Source organism: Arachis ipaensis, chromosome B9, assembly GCF_059453495.1.
Source record: "Arachis ipaensis isolate K30076 ecotype BB chromosome B9, ASM5945349v1, whole genome shotgun sequence".
NCBI lineage: Eukaryota > Viridiplantae > Streptophyta > Magnoliopsida > Fabales > Fabaceae > Arachis > Arachis ipaensis.
In genome coordinates, this window is record NC_142444.1 from 91,534,824 (window position 1) to 91,550,293 (window position 15,470).

Below are 15,470 nucleotides of genomic sequence, written 5' to 3' on the forward strand. Positions count from 1 at the left end.
ATCCTCTGCGCCTCTTCTCTAGGCACACACCTACGGATTATTCCATCTGCACATCTCTTAAAGAGATAGGGTTCATCCCACAAGTAGTACTTTGCATCAGTAATTAATTTCTTCTTTTGTATCCTGTTGTACTCTTTGGGTATGAACCTTGCAGCTTTATAGTTTGCAATATCGGCAAACCATGGTGCTTCCTGAATGGCAAATAAATGCTCATCCGGAAACGTCTCAGAGATCTCAAGAGAGGGGAGGGACGTCCCTTCTACTGGCTCTAGCCGGGATAGATGATCAGCCACTTGGTTCTCTGTCCTTTTTCTGTCTCTTATTTCTATATCAAACTCTTGCAGAAGCAACACCCATCTGATGAGCCTGGGTTTTGAATCCTGCTTTGTGAGTAGATATTTAAGAGCAGCATGATCAGTATACACAATCACTTTTGATCCTACTAAGTATGATCTGAACTTGTCAATGGCATAAACCACTGCAAGTAATTCTTTTTCTGTGGTTGTGTAGTTTTTCTGGGCATCATTTAAAATGCGACTAGCATAATAAATGACATGCAGAAGCTTGTCATGCCTCTGTCCCAATACTGCACCAATGGCGTGATCACTGGCATCACACATTAGCTCAAATGGTAACGTCCAGTCTGGTGCAGAAATGACTGGTGCTGTGACCAGCTTAGCTTTCAGCGTTTCAAACGCCTGCAGGCACTCTGTGTCAAACACGAATGGCATGTCAGCAGCTAGCAGATTGCTTAGAGGTTTTGCGATTTTTGAAAAATCCTTTATAAACCTCCTATAGAATCCTGCATGCCATAGAAAGCTTCTGATTGCCTTAACATTGGCAGGTGGTGGTAATTTTTCAATTACCTCTATTTTTGCTTGATCCACCCTTATTCCCTTGTTTGAGATTTTATGCCCAAGGACAATTCCTTCAGTCACCATGAAGTGACACTTTTCCCAGTTTAAAACTAGGTTGGTCTCTTGGCATCTTTTCAGAACAAGTTTCAGGTGATCAAGACAGGAGCTGAATGAGTCTCCATATACTGAGAAGTCATCCATGAAGACTTCCAGAAATTTTTCCACCATATCAGAGAAAATAGAGAGCATGCATCTCTGGAAGGTTGCAGGCGCATTACATAGCCCAAATGGCATCCTTCTATAAGCAAACACTCCGGATGGACATGTGAATGCTGTTTTCTCTTGATCCTGGGGATCTACTGCAATCTGGTTATAGCCTGAGTAGCCATCCAAAAAGCAGTAATAATCATGACCTGCTAGTCTTTCTAGCATCTGGTCTATGAATGGTAAAGGAAAATGATCCTTTCTGGTGGCTGTATTGAGTCTTCTGTAGTCAATACACATGCGCCATCCTGTAACTGTTCTTGTAGGAACCAGTTCATTCTTTTCATTATGAATCACTGTCATGCCTCCCTTTTTTGGGACGACTTGAACAGGGCTCACCCAGGGGCTATCAGAAATAGGATAAATAATCCCAGCCTCCAGTAATTTGGTGACCTCTTTCTGCACCACTTCTTTCATGGCTGGATTTAGCCGCCTCTGTAGTTGAACCACTGGTTTGGCATTATCCTCCAATAAGATTTTGTGCATGCATCTAGCTGGGCTTATGCCCTTAAGGTCACCTATGGACCACCCAAGAGCTGTCTTGTGTGTCCTTAGCACTTGAATAAGTGCCTCCTCTTCCTGTGAATTTAAAGCAGAGCTTATGATCACTGGAAAAGTGTCACCTTCTCCCAGAAATGCATATTTCAAGGATGGTGGTAATGGCTTGAGCTCGGGTTTAGGAGGTTTTTCCTCTTTCAGAAGAAATTTCAGAGGCTCTTTCATGTCCTCTGAATCCTCTAAATCAGGCTGAACATCTTTAAAGATGTTTTCCAACTCTAATTCGAGACTCTCAGCCATGTTGATCTCTTCTACCAAGGAGTCAATAAGATCAACTTTCATGCAGTCTGTTGATGTGTCTGGATGCTGCATGGCTTTGACAGCGTTCAACTTGAACTCATCATCATTGACTCTCAGGGTTATTTCCCCCTGTTGGATGTCAATGAGGGATCGTCCAGTTGCTAGGAAGGGTCTTCCTAGAATGAGAGTAGCACTATTGTGCTCCTCCATTTCCAGCACAACAAAGTCAGTGGGAAAGGCGAATGGCCCAACTCTGACAATCATGTCTTCAATCACGCCTGATGGGTATTTAGTGGAACCATCAGCAAGTTGGAGACATATCCGGGTTGGTTTAACTTCTTCAGTTAAGCCGAGCTTTCTGATAGTGGATGCAGGTATTAAGTTGATGCTTGCCCCAAGATCGCATAAAGCTGTCTTGGTGCAATTACCTTCTAATATGCATGGTATTAGAAAACTCCCAGGGTCTTTAAGCTTTTCAGGAAAGCTCTTCAGAATGACTGCACTGCATTCTTCAGTGAGGAGAACTCTTTCTGTTTCTCTCCAATCCTTTTTATGACTCAAGATCTCTTTCATGAACTTGGCATAAGAAGGTATTTGCTCAAGTGCTTCTGCAAATGGAATCTTTATTTCAAGAGTCCTGAGATAATCCGCAAAGCGAGCAAATTGCTTATCCTGCTCCTGTTTCCGGAGTTTTTGAGGATAAGGTATCTTGGCTTTATATTCTTCAACCTTAGTTGCTACAGGTTTATTGCCTACAGAAGTGGTTGAAGAAGCCTTTTTAGAGGGGTTGTTATCAGGACTTGTGTGTGTCTGATCCCTCACTGGCAATTGAGTGCCAGAGTTAGAAGCTGGAGTGACATGAGAAGCCAACTCCTTGTCCGTTCCTGGCGTTTGAACGCCAGAATTGTGCCCATTTTGGGCGTTCAGCGCCAGATCCTGCCCATTTTGGGCGTTCAACGCCAGATCCTTGCCCATTTCTGGCGTTGAACGCCAGTCCTGCTGTATTTCTGGCGTTGAACGCCAGTTTTGGCCATGGTCTGGGCGTTCAGCGCCAGCCTTCCACCAATTTTCTGGCGTTTTAGCGCCAAAATTATTTTTCCCTGGGCTCTTACTGTCCTCAGGTGAAGTTTGGGTGGTTTGCTCATTTCTTAGCTTTTTGCTGCCTTGAGGTGGGGTATTTAATGTTTTCCCACTTCTTAGTTGAACTGCTTGGCATTCTTTTGCTATTTGCCTTGACAGCTGCTGCTTTGTTTGCTTAAACTGTTCGTCCATATGTATATTAGCCATCCTTGTCTCTTGTAACCTGTTTTTAAATTCGGCTAGCTGCTTTGTTAGAAAGTCCAATTGCTGATTGAATTCAGCAGCTTGTTTTACAGGACTGAGTTCAGCAGTTACTGTTTTAACCTCTTCATTCATGGAAGGGTTGCTGCTTAGGTACAGATGTTGATTCCTGGCAACTGTATTAATGAGCTCTTGATCCTCTTCAATTGTCTTTCTCATGTGGATAGATCCACCAGCTGAGTAATCTAGAGACATCTGAGCTCCTTCTGCAAGCCCATAATAGAAGATGTCTAACTGAACCCACTCTGAAAACATTTCAGAGGGGCATTTTCGTAGCATCTCTCTGTATCTCTCCCAGGCATCATAAAGAGATTCATTATCTCCTTGTTTAAAGCCTTGGATGTCCAGCCTTAGCTGTGTCATCCTTTTTGGAGAGAAATATTGATTCAGAAATTTTTCTGTCAGCTGTTTCCATGTCCTTATGCTGGCCTTAGGTTGGTTATTCAACCACCTCTTAGCTTGATCTTTTACAGCAAATGGAAACAGTAATAGTTTGTAGACATCCTGATCTATTTTCTTATCATGTACTGTGTCAGCAATTTGTAAAAATTGTGCCAGAAACTCTGTAGGTTCTTCCTGTGGAAGACCAGAATACTGGCAGCTTTGCTGCACCATGATAATGAGTTGAGGATTCAACTCAAAGCTACTGACTCCAATGGAGGGTATGCAGATACTACTCCCATATGAAGCAGTAGAGGGGTTTGAATATGACCCCAGAGTCCTCCTGGACTGTTCATTTCCACTTAGATCCATGATGGAGAAAGGGAGATGATGTAAAATAGGAAAAATATTTTTATTTATTTATTTATATATTTATTTCGAAAATGAAATAAATTAAAATAGAATAAATAAAAATTGAATGATGATTTTGAAAAAAAAAGTTTTAAATTTTGAAATAAAAAAATCTGAATTTTAGAAATATATTTTGAAAATTTGTTTTTAAAAAAAAGAGAAAAGATATTTTTGATTTTTAAGAGGAAAGAGAAAAACAATAAGATAGCACAAGATTTAAAATTTTTAGATCGAATGCTTCCTATTTTCGAAAATTTTGGAGAGAAAACACCAAGGAACACCAAACTTAAAAATTTTAAGATCAAGACACAAGGAAAACTCAAGAACACTTTGAAAATTCACAAGAACACCAAACTTAAAATTTTTAGGAAACCAAACTAAAATTTTCGAAAAACACAGAGAAATCAACAAGAAAACACCAAACTTAAAGTTTGGCACAGGATTTAATAGAAAAATTATTTTTTTTTGAAAAAGATTTTAAAAAGAAAATAAGGATTCTAAGATTCTAACACAACAATAATAAGAGACTCTAAACAAAAAGGAAAATTTTCCTAATCTAAGCAACAAAATAAACCGTCAGTTGTTCAAACACGAACAATCCCCGGCAACGGCGCCAAAAACTTGGTGCACGAATTATGAATCACACTTTTCACAACTCGTACCACTGACCAGCAAGTGCACTGGGTCGTCCAAGTAATACCTCACGTGAGTAAGGATCGAATCCCACGGAGATTGTTGGTTTGAAGCAATCTATGGTTATCTTGTAAATCTTAGTCAGGAAGTCAATTATGTTTATCAGTTGAATTGCGAATAACCAAGAGAGCATAAATTAAAGGTTACTTGTTATGCAGTAATGGAGAATATGTTGGAGTTTTGGAGATGCTTTGTCTTCTGAATCTCTGCTTTCCTCTGTCTTCTAATTCACGCACGCACGTCCTCCTATGGCAAGCTGTATGTAGGGGATCACCGTCGTCAGTGGCTACATCCCATCCTCTCAGTGAAGAATATGCTCACATGCTCTGTCACAGCACGGCTAATCATCTGTCGGTTCTCGATCATGCTGGAATAGGATTCACCCTCCTTTTGCGTCTGTCACTACGCCCAGCACTCGCGAGTTTGAAGCTCGTCACAGTCATTCAATCCCTGAATCCTACTCAGAATACCACAGACAAGGTTTAGACTTTCCGGATTCTCATGAATGCCGCCATCAGTTCTAGCTCATACCACGGAGATTCTGATTAAGGAATCTAAGAGATACTCATTCAATCGGATATAGAACGGAGGTGGTTGTCAGGCACATGTTCATGGTTTGAGGAAGGTGATGAATGTCACGGATCATCACCTTCATCACAGTTAAGCGCGAATGAACATCTTAGATAGGAACAAGCGTGTTTGAATAGAAAACAGAAATACTTGCATTAATTCATCGAGACACAGCAGAGCTCCTCACCCCCAACAATGGGGTTTAGAGACTCATGCCGTCAAGGAATACAAAGTTCAGATCTAAAAATGTCATGAGATACAAAATAAGTCTCTAAAAGTTGTTTAAATACTAAACTAGTAGCCTAGGTTTACAAAAAATGAGTAGACTATGATGGGTGATGCAGAGATCCACTTTTGGGGCCCACTTGGTGTGTGCTGGGGCTGAGATTTAAGCAAGTTACGTGCAGAGGCCATTTGTGGAGTTGAACGCCAGTTTTTGTGCCAGTTTGGGCGTTCAACTCCAGCTTTTGATCCTTTTCTGGCGCTGGACGCCAGAATTGGGCAGAGAACTGGCGTTGAACGCCAGTTTACGTCGTCTATCCTTGTGCAAAGTATGAACTATTATATATTGCTGGAAAGCCCTGGATGTCTACTTTCCAACGCAATTAGAAGCATGCCATTTCGAGTTCTGTAGCTCCAGAAAATCCACTTTGAGTGCTGGGAGGTCAGAATCCAACAACATCAGCAGTCCTTTTTCAGCCTGAACCAGATTTTTGCTCAGCTCCTTCAATTTCAGCCAGAAAAATACCTGAAATTACAGAAAAACACACAACTCATAGTAAAGTCCAGAAATATGAATTTTTCCTAAAAACTAATGAAAATAGACTAAAAACTAACTAAAACATACTCAAAACTATATGAAATTAACCCCAAAAAGCGTATAAAATATCCGCTCATCAATGTTACTTTGAGTCGTGTGAAATTCTATTTATTTTAGGTAGCATTTGGCTGGATTTGATGGAGTTTCCGTAGAAAAAGAGAAGAAGGCGAATGATGCTTTCAACACTGACCTCTTTGCACTCAAACCTGAATAACTCAAGCTACAGAGGTCTAATGGACGTGATTCCAGTGGCGTTAGAAAGCTAACTTCCAGAGATTTCCAACGATATTTAATAGTCCACACTTTTCTCCCACCAATTCGGCCAAGGCTGTGCCTAACTTGGGGTTTCTCAAGTTAGGCGCAAGACAACAACAACAACACGCAACCATAGGCGTGACTCCTCTAGTAAGGCGCAATGAACCCCCAAGTTAGGCGCAACACATGAGAGCAACACACTCTTTCATATTGAATCCCTCAAGTAAGGCCTGGCTTGTTGCCAAGTTAGGTGTGGTTCTTAATAAAGTTTAGTAGTCCCGGTGTTTACAAGGGTTGCGCGGAGTGTTTAATTAATTCTGATTTAAACTTTATTTTTATTTAAAAATAGGAAAAGATATTATTTTAGTTTTAGAAAATAATATTTTAAATTAATTAGGATTAGATATAAAAGGGAAAAGAAACTTCTCTTCTGGGGATTATTGATGCCAGGGCATTTTGGCCAGTTTCACTGACCTTTTCTTTACTGTCTTTAGGGTAGTTGATGAGCGGATATTTTATACGCTTTTTGGGGTTAATTTCATATAGTTTTTAGTATGTTTTAGTGAGTTTTTAGTTTGTTTCCATTAGATTTTAGGAAAAATTCATATTTCTGGACTTTACTATGAGTTGTGTGTTTTTCTGTAATTTCAGGTATTTTTCTGGCTGAAATTGAGGGAGCTGAGCAAAAATCTGATTCAGGCTGAAAAAGGACTACTGATGCTATTGGATTCTGACCTCCCTGCACTCAAAGTGGATTTTCTGGAGCTACAGAACTCGAAATGGCACGCTTCTAATTGCGTTGGAAAGTAGACATCCAGAGCTTTCCAGCAATATATAATAGTTCATACTTTGCTCAAGGATAAATGACGTAAACTGGCTTTTAACGCCAGTTCTCTGCCCAATTCTGGCGTCCAGCGCCAGAAAAGGATTAAAAGTTGGAGTTCAACGCCAGAAATGGATCCAAACCTGGCGTTGAACGCCCAAAACAGCCTTATGCACGTGAATTGTTTAAGTCTCAGCCCCAGCACACACCAAGTGGGACCCAGAAGTGGATCTCTGCACCATCTGTCATAGTCTACTCACTTTTTGTAAACCTAGGCTACTAGTTTAGTATTTAAACAACTTTTAGAAACTTATTTTGCATCTCATGACATTTTAGATCTGAACTTTGTACTCTTTGATGGCATGAGTCTCTAAACCCCATTGTTGGGGGTGAGGAGCTCTGCTGTGTCTCAATGAATTAATGCAAGTATTTCTGTTTTCCATTCAAACATGCGTGTTCCTATCTAAGATATCTATTCGCGCCTAACTATGGAGAAGGTGATGATCAGTGACACTCATCACCTTCCTCAATCCATGAACGTGTGTCTGACAATCACCTCCATTCTACATCAGATTGAATGAATATGTCTTAGATTCCTTAATCAGAATCTCCGTGGTATAAGCTAGATTGATGGCGGCATTCATGAGAATCCGGAAAGTCTAAACCTTGTCTGTGGTATTCCGAGTAGGATTCTGGGATTGGATGACTGTGACGAACTTCAAACTCGCGAGTGCTGGGCGTAGTGACAGACGCAAAAGGATAGTAAATCCTATTCCGGTACAACTGAGAACCTGCAGATGATTAGCCGTGCGGTGACAGCGCACCTGGACCCTTTTCACTAGAAGGATGGATGGTAGCCATTGACAACGGTGATCCACCTACACACAGCTTGCCATAGAAGGATGTGCGTGTGTGAATCAGAAGACAGAGGAAAGCAGAGATTCAGAAGACAAAGCATCTCCAAAACTCCAACATATTCTTCATTACTGCATAAGAAGTAACCTTTAACCCATACTCTCTTGTTTATTCGCACTTCAACTGATAAATAAAATTAACTTCCTGACTAAGAATTGCAAGATAACCATAGATTGCTTCAAACCAACAATCTCCGTGGGATTCGACCCTTACTCGCGTAAGGTATTACTTGGATGACCCAGTGCACTTGCTGGTTAGTGGTACGAGTTGTGAAAAGTGTGATTCACAATTCGTGCACCAAGTTTTTGGCGCCGTTGCCGGGGATTGTTTGAGTTTGAATAACTGACGGTTTATTTTGTTGCTTAGATTAGGAAAATTTTTCTTTTTGGTTTAGAGTCTCTTATTATTGTTCTTGGTTACAAATATTCTTCTTCAAAACAAGTGTTACATTTACTGCCCAATTGGCTAGAGCGTTGGTCTAAGTCCGTGGCAGTTTGGTACACTCTTTTTAAAATCTTTTTCAAAAAAATAATATTTTCTCTATTAAATTTTGTGCCAAACTTTAAGTTTGGTGTTTTCTTGTTGATTTCCCTTTGATTTTCGAAAATTTTATTTGGTTTTCTAAAAATTTTAAGTTTGGTGTTCCTTGGTGTTTTCTCTCCAAAATTTTTGAAAACTAGGAGCATTAGATCAAAAAATTTTAAATCTTGTGCTATTTTATTGTTTTTCTCTTTCCTCACTAAATTCAAAAATATCTTTTCTCTCTATTTATAAAACAAATTTTTGAAAATTATTTTCTAAAAATTCATATTTTTTAAAAATTTAAAATCTTTTCCAAATCATACCTTTTTCAAAACTTCCTAACCACTTTCTCTCTCCTCAATTTTTTCGAAAATATTCACCTATTTTTTCTTTTTATTTTTTTATTTTATTTATTTTCTAAATAAGTAAATAAATAAATAAATAAAAATAAATTTTTTATTTGACATCATCTCCCTTTCTCCATCATGGATCTAAGCGGAAATGAACAGTCCAGGAGGACTCTGGGGTCATATTCTAACCCCTCTACTGCTTCATATGGGAGTAGCATCTGCATACCTTCCATTGGAGTCAGTAGCTTTGAGTTGAATCCTCAGCTCATTATCATGGTGCAGCAAAGTTGCCAGTATTCCGGTCTTCCACAGGAAGAATCTACAGAGTTTCTGGCACAGTTTCTACAGATTGCTGACACAGTAGATGATAAAGAAATAGATCAGGATGTCTACAGACTATTACTGTTTCCATTTGCTGTAAAAGATCAAGCTAAGAGGTGGTTGAATAACCAACCTAAGGCCAGCATAAGGACATGGAAACAGCTGACAGAAAAGTTCCTGAATCAATACTTTCCCCCAAAACGGATGACACAGCTAAGGCTGGACATCCAAGGCTTTAAACAAGGAGATAGTGAATCTCTTTATGATGCCTGGGAGAGATACAGAGAGATGCTACGAAAATGCCCCTCTGAAATATTTTCAGAGTGGGTTCAGTTAGACATCTTCTATTATGGGCTTGCAGAAGGAGCTCAGATGTCTCTAGATTTCTCAGCTGGTGGATCTATCCACATGAGAAAGACAATTGAAGAGGCTCAAGAGCTCATTGATACAGTTGCCAGGAATCAGCATCTGTACCTAAGCAGTGACCCTTTCATGAAAGAAGAGGTTAAGACAGTAACTGCGGAACTCAGTCCTGTAAAACAAGCTGCTGAATTCAATCAGCAATTGGACTTTCTAACAAAGCAGTTAGCCGAATTCAAAGATAGACTACAAGAGACAAGGATGGCTAATATACATATGGAAGAACAGTTTAAGCAAACAAAGCAGCAGCTGTCAAGGCAAATAACAGAAGAATGCCAAGCAGTTCAATTAAGAAGTGGGAAAACATTAAATACCCCACCTCAAGGCAGCAAAAAGCTAAGAAATGAGAAAACCACCCAAAATTCACCTGAGGACAGTAAGAGCCCAGGGAAAAGTAATTCTGGAACTAAAACGCCAGAAATTTGGTGGAAGGCTGGCGCTGAACGCCCAGACCATGCTCAGGACTGGCGTTCAATGCCAGAAACAAGGCAGGACTGGCGTTCAACGCCAGAAATAGGCAAGGATCTGGCGTTGAACGCCCAAAATGGGCACAGTTCTGGCGTTCAGACGCCAGGAACAGACAAGGAGCTGGCATCCAATTTCATTCCAGCTTCTAACCCTGGCACTCAATTGCCAGTGAGGGATCAGACACACACAAATGCTGATAACAACCCCTCTAAAAAGGCTTCTTCAACCACTTCTGTAGGCAATAAACCTGCAGCAACTAAGGTTGAGGAATATAAAGCCAAGATACCTTATCCTCAAAAACTTCGGAAAGAGGAGCAGGATAAGCAATTTGCTCGCTTTGCAGATTACATCAGGACTCTTGAAATAAAGATTCCATTCCCAGAAGCACTTGAGCAAATACCTTCTTATGCCAAGTTCATGAAAGAGATCTTGAGTCATAAAAAGGATTGGAGAGAAACAGAAAGAGTTCTCCTCACTGAAGAATGCAGTGTAGTCATTCTGAAGAGCTTTTCTGAAAAGCTTAAAGACCCTGGGAGTTTTCTGATACCATGCATATTATAAGGTAATTGCACCAAGACAGCTTTATGCGATCTTGGGGCAAGCATCAACCTAATACCTGCATCCACTATCAGAAAGCTTGGTTTAACTGAAGAAGTTAAACCAACCCGGATATGTCTCCAACTTGCTGATGGCTCCACTAAATACCCATCAGGCGTGATTGAAGACATGATTGTCAGGGTTGGGCCATTCGCCTTTCCCACTGACTTCGTTGTGCTGGAAATGGAGGAGCACAAGAGTGCTACTCTCATTCTAGGAAGACCCTTCCTAGCAACTGGACGATCCCTCATTGATGTCCAACAGGGGGAAATAACCCTGAGAGTCAATGATGATGAGTTTAAGTTGAACGCTGTCAAAGCCATGCAGCATCCAGACACATCAACAGACTGCATGAAAGTTGATCTTATTGACTCCTTGGTAGAAGAGATCAACATGGCTGAGAGTCTCAAATCGGAGTTGGAAGACATCTTTAAAGAAGTTCAGCCTGATTTGGAGGATTCAGAGGACATGAAAGAGCCTCTGAAATCTCTTCTGGAAGAGAAAAAACCTCCTAAACCCGAGCTCAAGCCATTACCACCATCCTTGAAATATGCATTTCTGGGAGAAGGTGACACTTTTCCAGTGATCATAAGCTCTGCTTTAAATCCACAGGAAGAGGAAGCACTTATTCAAGTGCTAAGGACACACAAGACAGCTCTTGGGTGGTCCATAGGTGACCTTAAGGGCATAAGCCCAGCTAGATGCATGCACAAAATCTTATTGGAGGATAATGCTAAACCAGTGGTTCAACCACAGAGACGGCTAAATCCAGCCATGAAGGAAGTGGTGCAGAAAGAGGTCACCAAATTACTAGAGGCTGGGATTATTTATCCTATTTCTGATAGCCCCTGGGTGAGCCATGTCCAAGTCGTCCCAAAAAAAGGAGGCATGACAGTGATTCATAAGGAAAAAAATGAACTGGTTCCTACAAGAACAGTTACAGGGTGGCGCATGTGTATTGACTACAGAAGGCTCAATACAGCCACCAGAAAGGATCATTTTCCTTTACCATTCATAGACCAGATGCTAGAAAGACTAGCAGGTCATGATTATTACTGCTTTTTGGACAGCTACTCAGGCTATAACCAGATTGCAGTAGATCCTCAGGATCAAGAGAAAACAGCATTCACATGTCCATCTGGAGTGTTTGCTTATAGAAGGATGCCATTTGGGCTGTGTAATGCACCTGCAACCTTTCAGAGATGCATGCTCTCTATTTTCTCTGATATGGTGGAAAAATTTCTGGAAGTCTTCATGGATGACTTCTCAGTATATGGAGACTCATTCAGCTCCTGTCTTGATCACCTAAAACTTGTTTTGAAAAGATGCCAAGAGACCAACCTAGTTTTAAACTGGGAAAAATGTCACTTCATGGTGACTGAAGGGATTGTTCTTGGGATTAAAATTTCAAACAAGGGAATAGAGGTGGATCAAGCAAAAATAGAGGTAATTGAAAAATTACCACCACCTGCCAATGTTAAGGCAATCAGAAGCTTTCTGGGGCATGCAGGATTCTATAGGAGGTTTATAAAGGATTTTTCAAAAATCGCAAAACCTCTAAGCAATCTGCTAGCTGCTGACACGCCATTTGTGTTTGACACAGAGTGCCTGCAGGCGTTTGAAACGCTGAAAGCTAAGCTGGTCGCAGCACCAATTATTTCTGCACCAGACTGGACATTACCATTTGAGCTAATGTGTGATGCCAGTGATCACGCCATTGGTGCAGTGTTGGGACAGAGGCATGACAAGCTTCTGCACGTCATTTATTACGCTAGTCGCGTTCTAAATGATGCCCAGAAAAATTACACAACCACAGAAAAAGAATTACTTGCAGTGGTTTACGCTATTGACAAGTTCAGATCGTACTTAATAGGATCAAAAGTAATTGTGTATACTGATCATGCTACTCTTAAATATCTACTCACAAAGCAGGATTTAAAACCCAGGCTCATCAGATGGGTGTTGCTTCTGCAAGAGTTTGATATAGAAATAAGAGACAGAAAAGGGACAGAGAACCAAGTGGCTGATCATCTGTCTCGGATAGAGCCAGTAGAAGGGACGCCCCTCCCCTCTCTTGAGATCTCTGAGACTTTTCCGGATGAGCATTTATTTGCCATTCAGGAAACACCATGGTTTGCCGATATTGCAAACTATAAAGCTGCAAGGTTCATACCCAAGGAGTACAACAGGATACAAAAGAAGAAATTAATTACTGATGCAAAGTACTACTTGTGGGATGAACCCTATCTCTTTAAGAGATGTGTAGACGGAATAATCCGTAGGTGTGTGCCTAGAGAAGAAGCACGGAGGATCCTGTGGCATTGCCATGGATCTCAATATGGAGGCCATTTCGGAGGTGAGCGAACAGCCACCAAGGTCCTCCAATGTGGCTTCTATTGGCCCACACTCTATAAAGATTCTCGAGAGTTTGTACGTAACTGTGACAGTTGCCAAAGAGCTGGTAATCTGCCTCATGGTTACGCCATGCCTCAACAAGGAATCTTGGAAATTGAGTTGTTTGATGTATGGGGAATTGACTTCATGGGACCTTTCCCACCATCATACTCAAACACTTATATTCTGGTGGCAGTTGACTATGTATCAAAATGGGTTGAGGCCATTGCCACACCCACCAATGATACTAAAACAGTGCTGAAGTTCCTCCAGAAACATATCTTTAGCAGGTTTGGTGTCCCTAGAGTACTAATCAGTGATGGGGACACTCACTTCTGTAATAAACAGCTTTACTCTGCCATGGTTCGGTATGGAATTCGCCATAAGGTGGCTACTCCATATCATCCACAAACTAATGGGCAAGCTGAAGTCTCTAACAGAGAATTAAAGAGAATCCTTGAACGGACAGTAAGTACCCGTAGAAAGGATTGGGCACGGAGCTTGGATGATGCTCTATGGGCTTACAGAACAGCATTCAAGACCCCTATAGGGACCTCTCCATACCAACTTGTGTATGGTAAGGCATGTCACCTGCCCGTGGAACTGGAACATAAAGCCTACTGGGCAACCAGATTCTTAAACTTTGATGACAAATTAGCAGGAGAAAAAAGATTGCTCCAGCTAAATGAGCTAGAGGAATTCAGATTCACAGCTTTCGAAAATGCCAAGCTTTATAAAGAAAAATAAAAAAAAGTGGCATGACAGAAAGTTGTCATCTAGAATCTTTGAGCCAGGACAGAAGGTTCTGCTGTTCAACTCTAGACTCAGGCTATTCCCCGGGAAATTGAAATCTCGGTGGAGGGGACCATACGTGATTACAAGTGTATCACCATATGGTTATGTGGAGCTTTAAGATATTGATTCTGATAAGAGGTTCATTGTTAATGGACAGAGAATCAAGCACTATCTTGAAGGCAACATTGAGCAAGAGTGCTCAAGGCTGAAGCTAGACTAAAAGCTCAGCAAGGTCCAGCTAAAGACAATAAAGAAGCGCTTGCTGGGAGGCAACCCAGCCATGGGGCATCAATCCTCTAAGCATTTTGCCCTATTTTTTATTTTTATTTTTATTTGTTTATATAAAGTTTACTGACACTAAGGTAAAGAATCAATTGCATAAATTCACAGGGTTACAGAAGGAATCTGCATTCAAAATAGAGATAAAGAGCTCACTGGCAAGAAAACGCCAGTGAAAGTCCATTTTGGGCGTTTAGCGCCCAAAAGGGGCATCCAGTGGGCGCTGAACGCCAGTAAAGATAGCTATCTGGCGTTCAACGCCAGAAAAGGGCAACAACTGGGCGTTGAACGCCCAGGAGATCAGCAATTGGGCGTTGAACGCCCAAAACAGGCAGTGTTTGGGCGTTCAAACGCCAAGATAGTGGGGAGGAGGTGAAAATCATTCTTAATTCATGATTTCTTGCATAAACATGTTAAGAACCCTGATTTCTAAAACCCCTAATTTCTAAAAACCCTACCTTAAAAATATCAAATGTATCTTAATCCATAAGCACCAAGCCTCTTTGCAAATTCAATCCAACTCTTTTCAAATCCCTTTTTTAAAACAAATCTATCTTTTCAACTCATCAATATCTTTTTCAAAATCTCCACATTATCTTTTTCAAAATCTAGATTTATATTTTTCAAAAATTTTCATATCTTTTCAATTTTAAACTATATCCTCTCCTATCATATCTTCTATCTTATCTTTTCCAAATCAATCTTTTTATCATATCTTTTCAAAATTTTCGAACCCACCCCCCATCCCTTTATATATGGGTTCGGCCTCCACCCTCCTCCATCAACAATTGCACCTAGCTCTCCTTCTATCCCTCTCCTTTCTTTTCTTTTGCTTGAGGACAAGCAAACCTCTAAGTTTGGTGTGTTTATCCGCGATCACTAAGATCATGGCTCCTAAAGGAAAACAACCCACTCCAAGAGGCAAGAAAGAGAGCGTTCCAAAACCACTTTGGAATCAAGGAAAGTTCTTATCTAAAGAACATTCAGACCATTATAACAAAATAATGGGTCTGAGATCAGTGATCCTGGAAGTTAGATTCGATCTGAAAGAAGATGAATATCCGGAGATCCAGCAGCAAATTCAAATCAGGAACTGGGAAGTCCTAGCTAATCCTGAAACGAAAGTAGGGAGGAACATGGTTCAGGAGTTCTATGCTAATATGTGGCAAACTGACAAGCAGAAACTATCTGGGACT